This window comes from Sesamum indicum, linkage group LG11, assembly GCF_000512975.1.
Source record: "Sesamum indicum cultivar Zhongzhi No. 13 linkage group LG11, S_indicum_v1.0, whole genome shotgun sequence".
NCBI lineage: Eukaryota > Viridiplantae > Streptophyta > Magnoliopsida > Lamiales > Pedaliaceae > Sesamum > Sesamum indicum.
This window is the reverse complement of record NC_026155.1, coordinates 11,101,940-11,109,132: the sequence shown is the minus strand read 5'-3', so window position 1 is coordinate 11,109,132 and position 7,193 is coordinate 11,101,940.

The following is a 7,193-nucleotide window of genomic DNA, read 5'->3' as shown; positions in this document are numbered from 1 at the left end:
TTAAACAGACTTTATTTTGAATTCTGAGCACAAATAATATACATATATATATATATATATATTACACCGCCATGAATAAAAAGATGTGAGAAAAGTGGTATATAGTGTAGGGTGAGTTAATATTAGAATTAAAGTATGAATAAAAAAATAAAATAGAATTATGAAGAAGTAGGGAGAGGATATTTTGGCAAAGGGAGAAATGATGGAGTACCCATTGTAGAGGTAAAGAATTTGCTTTGGTAAATGGGTCCATGTCTTTATTAGCCACAACAAAGGATGGTCCTTTTCTCTGTTGTGCGATTCTTTCTTTTCCCACAAACTCATCCAAATACGTAACACTAATTATCATCATTGGGTTTTTAGCTAAAAGAATATCAAACCCCATTACTTGCAATCAAATTCCACGACTTATGTCCTCCACCTTCCTTTCCACGCGCTTCCCTCCTTAATATCCAAACACGCTTTCTACCACTCTTTTTCATTTTTCACTATATACCACAACCCCTTTTCTTTTTCTTTTTCCTTTTTTTTTTTTGGGTGGGTTTAGGGGTAGAAATACGCTGGAAAAAGGGTTTAAACATGCCATGTTTATTAAAATTTGGTTGAAACTCATCCACTTGCAACTAGAAAACTCTTTGTCATTTATAAATTAGGTATAGAACTACGCCTATAAGTTAGATATGAATATATTAAGTTAAAAATTAAAAAAAGTATGTTCAGGTTTTTAATATGGCATATATTAGAAAGGTCTGATTCCAGCTCATCTACTAGCATCTAGAAACCTCTATTTTGGCCCATAAATTAGAACCATAAATACTTCTATGTTAAGTTTATAAAAAATATTAACTATGTTCTTTAATTTGTCATGTAAGATGCACCGAAATTCATAATTATTGATTTATTTTACAGTGCAGTAAATAATATTTATATTGCCATATAATATTCGTTAAAATCCAATGATATTAAATAGACGGGCAGCATTAAAATCAAAGGATTGGCCAAGAACTAGGCACATTTACCTATGAATTGCGAATACATGAGTGAATCCGGCAAACATGACAAGAAGAGGAGCAGATAGCCACGGAGGCTAACATTGTTTCCAAGTAAACGTATTAGCACTTCATGAGTTGCTATTAGCTAAAACAGCACCAGCTAGTAGCTATTCTCCCCCTAAAATCGATGTCCAACTCAAATAGTATGAGAAAATATCACTTGTCTTTTTAACCTATCATGAGAAATCGTGATTTTGACACTTCATAGTCGTGAGTACAATCCACCTTTTTCACGAGTTAATCATTTTCTTACATTATTAATTAATCACGAAATTAATAAGTAGTTACTGCAGGCATATATATTAATGATGTGTATGAAGTTGAAGTAGCAACGCATGTGGGCTGCCTATTTCCGGCGTACGAGGTATAGACAAGCAGTAGTCGTCGGGGTATAGACAGGCAGTAGAAGTAGAACATGCATGATCATGATGCTGATTCAACGTGAGACTTGCCCAAAAGCGTTTTTTGTAGGATTCCTTGCATTTAATAATACTAGCGACAGCTCTATGCGGTTCCCACGCATGTAAAAATTTTAAAATATTAATTAAATCAAACACAAAAATCTTATAATTTTACACAAATCCAATCAGTGCTCGCGCTTCCTGTATGCATAATTTCTTTGATATATTTGTTTTCTTCTAATAGAACTACAATAGTTTTACGATGTTCTAAAATAACAAAATAATTCTAAAAAAAAAAAGAAAGTCAAATGCATTTATTTATAATATCTTAATAATCTTTTAATTGAAATATGTTTGTGATTGTATTTTAATATTAATTCTTGCGCTAATTGATCTATACGATATATTAAAATTCATGTGTAAGTTGATTTAAAAATCATGTAATTGTTTTTTACAGTTTTATTTTAACTTGGTAAAAAATTTCAAAATATAGATTAAATGAATTAAACTCTTATCAACTTACAGTGTTTTCAAGTAAAAATAGAAATCTTCGTAAAAGAAATTAAATTAAATATAAAAATGATTAGTTTGGGATAAAATATAAGAAAAGAAATAGAAATGAAAAATGGAAGTAGTAAAATTGGAACGACGTCGTGATGGCGATGATGTTTGCAAAAATCAAGTGATGCGGGCGCGGGTGGGTTAAAAAAAGCCAGAGAGCAGGGCGCACTAATTGCTTGGGGTTAGGCGCACCACGGAGCCCCACTCCCCTACAACACGTGCCAACTTGATGCCTTTTTCTTTTTCCAATTTTCTCCCTCTGTTTGTCATCTAGTGGGACGGAGGGGCCCCGCAGATAACATGGGCCCATCGCAACTGTACACGCGTCAACCATACATCCCCCTACTCCCAGAAGATTCGCCGGCCTGGGTTGTAGGGGCCCACTTGTCCAATCAGTCTTTCTTGGATTTTTTGGAGAGCCGTGTAGTGTGGGTGCAATTCCACGAATAATGGGGGGCCCACGTGGGGCCCAGACCCAAAGAAAAAAACGAAAATGGTGAAAAGTCAAGAAAGTAGCCAATGGGAGGGCAGACGTGTGGCCATCAGCAACTGCTTTTCTATTTATTATTGGCGACCCCCCGGTCGCTGTCGGCAGGACACGTGTCAGAAATCCACTGCTCCCGTTTCTGACGCTGTTTAACGGAGCGTGAGGGGCCTCCTTCTCCTTCCCTACGTCGTCTCCACGTCAGTGAGCTCCGTCATTTTCTGATTATTGACGCATCTGCTCCCCCAACTCTTACCATTTTCTTGTTTTAATCCCCACCGTATAAATTACTGTCCATCTACTTCCTTGGCGCACTTTATCAATTATTTTTAGGGTTAATTATAGATAAATTTCATCTAAAAATATAAAATTATATTTTTTAAAATAAAAATTAAAATTAATCTTACATACTCTTCAAAACTTCTCCTTCTACATCCGATCCCCGGCCTTCTATTAGGGTTTTGATAAAATATGTCGACGTTAACAAAAAAGTTATATTTAATTTTATCCCTTATTTAATATTTATATATTTTTTTTTGTCCAAATCTTAAAATGGGATTAATTATAAATAATTAATTTTCGAAGATAATGTAAGTATAATATTTTTTGAACTTCTTCAAAAAAAGTATAATTTTATATTTTAAAGAGGGTCTAAATGTAATTAAACTTTATTTTTAAAATATTGTTCACAATGTTAGAAATTAGAGAATTGTGCACTTTAGCTTGGTACTACAATAATTAAGTAATACATTTAGGAAGGAAGTCGTATTATTCTCTAGCTGAAATATCGAAATATAAGGATTTACTAATTTACAACATAATTTACATTGATTAAAACATAAAAATATATTTGTCATTATTGAATAAATGATGAATTCAGTACTTTCATCACGCATTTGTTTAATTACTACAAGAAATTGGTGAGAAGTAATAAACCCCTATCATGCACAATTGATCTTAATTACACCTATATACGTACAAAGACAGAAAATTCTATTAACGAACCACTAGAATTTTGTAAAGGGTAGCTAGCTAGGACAACTATTTTGATAGCTAGCTAGCTAGCTAGAATCATTGATTTCTAATAATTAGTATCTTAAGTTGGTTGTTCCTAATTAATTAATCTTTCTAGGTTATGTTCACGTCTCTTTATATAAGTAGAAAACCCAATGGAAATTGCATATATATATAGATGAGATTAATTAATCCACTTAATTATAATATTAATTCGAATATATAGTTACAGTACGATTACAAATTAATTAATGTTAATAATTGAGAGAGATTTATGAATGATGAAAGATAGGGTTCATCTTCCTTTTACCACAGTACTTTCTTTTGATGCATGCATGATGAGGAGAAATAGTGCTTTATCCTGTTCATCCTTTACTTTTTAACAGAGCTGTCGAAACTGCTTCTATCGCTTGTATTTAATCATAAATCCAAGTAATTAATGTAAAATATTGAACTTGTTCGATTAAATAGGAAAATATAATATGAAGCTGAAATTTAGAGGTTAAAATTTAACCTTTTTATCATATATCAATGTCTAACTTATTGTCGTCAATTTTCGATATTTTATTATTTTCATGGATTTTTAGTTTTTCTTTAATTAATATTCATTATCATTTTTTTAGAAGCACAAGCTTTCGCTAGCAGGCAGTTATACCATATTACTGATCGTAGATACGGTGATAATACATTGTATCTTCTTAATAAATTGTATTAGTTGTTGGAAAGAGCTTTTGTTTTATAATTTGTCCAGAGTGAGTTAGAGTCATACGATACTGTTGGATTGTTGTACCCATAAGGCAACAAGTAAAGACTGATATTGCTGGACTATAATGGGCTTGAATCTCTTTAAAAAGTGCGCGCTATCCGCACCTCAACCTGATGATTTTTTTATATTTTTTCTTTAATTGTAATTATTATTCCTACAATATACCTTGATTCCGAGAAACAAGAATTATATATACATATGGTAATATACAACATACGAATTTCTGCTCTGCGTGCTATTCATGATTTTTTGAAAATGTCTCCATTATGTATTGTTCTTCAAATAAATTAGAATCCGTTGGAACGAAAAGATTTCAAAAACACAATAATCAGAACTGAGAATGAATTACTGTACTAGAGATGGAGTTCCTTAGTCGTTTCACCTATTGCTTTTCCAACTTGGGATGGGAAAATGTATTTCCATGGACCCTACGAATGGCTCACAATTTCAAGTGTGTACGCTTTTCAAACCCAAAAAGCTAATGCATTCATCCAAAAATGTTGAAAAATCCCTCCAAGTGAAACCAATCATTGCAAATCGTAATTTATTGCTAATTATATCTTCTGATCACCACTGTTAATTTCATGATTTCTACTAAGAAAATTAGGGTTTTTCTCTATATATTTCGAAAATTTTATTTTTAATAAACATTATCTATTATTTCCATAATATATATATATATATATATTCATCAATAAAAAAATATAATATATTTGTGTTGTGCATGAGGGGTTGGAGTACGTAGGACCACCTGGAAATAATGATGAGTTGAGACAAGTGAGGGATCATTAAAGAAACCTGCCGGCATTCGCAATTAATGTAATGTTTTTAAGTTGTTGAAATGTGTTGGTTATAACAGGCCCTCATCTTTTAATGCACGCTAATTAATCACAAATTATTACTAATTACCTTTTATTTAATTTACTATTATATATATATATATATCTATGTAATTCGGGCAAGTCATATGTAATTGATGGAATGTAAAGCAGTATATTCATCACTTCTGACAACCATTATGTGTCTTTCACCATCACTTCCCTTTATAACTTACCCTATTTTTCAAAACTCTAATTTCTGTTTTATACTTTTAATGCTCCAGTCAATGAAAAGAATCTTACAATTACTACTCTCACATTAAAACCCAAAAAAAAAAGAAAAAGAATTATCCATCGTCTCACAAATTGTAAAAATTCAAAAATTCAATAGAATTCAACATCAAATTAATAACCTTCTATACATTCCTACACTACTTGTTAAAATATTAGTATTGAATGTTTGCCGTTTCTAACAGTTTAAATTTTTAAATAAAATGATCGTTTAACATAGTATCAGAGCCTGACCGAATAAGATGATCGTTTCCTTCACTACATGACATTCATCTTATAAAAATATAATTAAAGGAAAAAAACGTAAAACTTTCTGACCTGAAATGAGATAATTGTGGTCTTAGTTAAATAATTTTCTTGAGCTTCAAACACTGCCTAACTGAAATACATAAAGATGAAAGTGATTACGGTCCAAGAAAGTTATTGACATGTCCTGCTGGGGTACTTTGCACCAAGACCTAAAACTTAAAGAATGTCCTTTTGTTTCTGTTGTATCATTAAGAATGCAAGAAAAATGTGTGTTGTAAATTAATTACTGGGGTCCTGAATTGGGTTTTGGACACACCCAAAATTTCCTTGACAGAGATAGAAACTGTTGTGTTCTAACTTTTGTTTGTGCAATACTGTTCACTCATGATGTAGATCTCATTATTATTATTCATAGTTAAGGAAAAAAACATAAAACAATAAAAGGACCAAAGTCTCTATTAATAATTTGAGGACGACCATGTGTGTGTGTGTGTGCAGTTTTAGATGTCTATTTGTTAAAATTTCTGGTTTGGTGGTGTGGTTTTGCAACTAGACGTGGCACTGTGTTACTCGATTTTCATGCAAGACCAAAGTTGAGAAGAAAACAAATGTTATAAAAGTGGCTGCTTGTGTGGTTAGATATTGAAAATCTTGAGATATTAAAATAGTATTATTTTTTATGGTATAAACGTGGCCTATCTACGTCCAGACAACGCCAAAACTTTGTATGTTAGGTATGCCAACAGACCTCCTCATATTATCTTTTTGACCCATATCTTAATTACTACCCTGTGGAGCACTTTTTCTTCTTCTTTATATATATATATATGAATAATTGAGTATGATTCACTTATCCTGTTTCTAGATATATACAAGAAATTTTTAGGAGATTTAACAGTTGGAATTAATTCTACATTGTAAATTATTAAAATTTAAAAATTATGATAAATTAATAATATTTATCATGATCAGATAAAATTATATAAGAACATAGATTGTGATAAAGTCATGATTAATATTTTAGACTCATTTGCAAAAACAATAATCAATAATTATTATGTGGTCGTAGTTAGTTATTAATCACTATAATTTTTTTTACTGTGATAATTAATCATGATAAAAAGTTATATTTCTTTTACTGAATATATAATATTTGATTCTTGAATTTGAATTAGTTATACGTATTATAGTACTCCTGCTTAACTATATAATATACACTATACTTAACAATTCAAAAAAAAAAAATTCAACCAAATTAATACATATAAAATGGAAAGATAGTCCTTCAAAATATATTATAGATTAAAAAGAAAAAGAAAAACTAGGTAGTAATAGGTATCAACCAATTGTAATACTTTTGAGATGCAAAATGAGTTAATAGGTTGATGTTTCTTCAAGTTATTTTATTATGCACTTTTAAGTTTAAGGGAAGAAATATATATATAATAATAAAAATAATAATAATAATAATAATAATTTGGAATTGGAATGATGGCAAATTGGCATCTATTAAAGAAGACTGCACTATCAATTCTACCTCAAAAAGAATTGAATTGT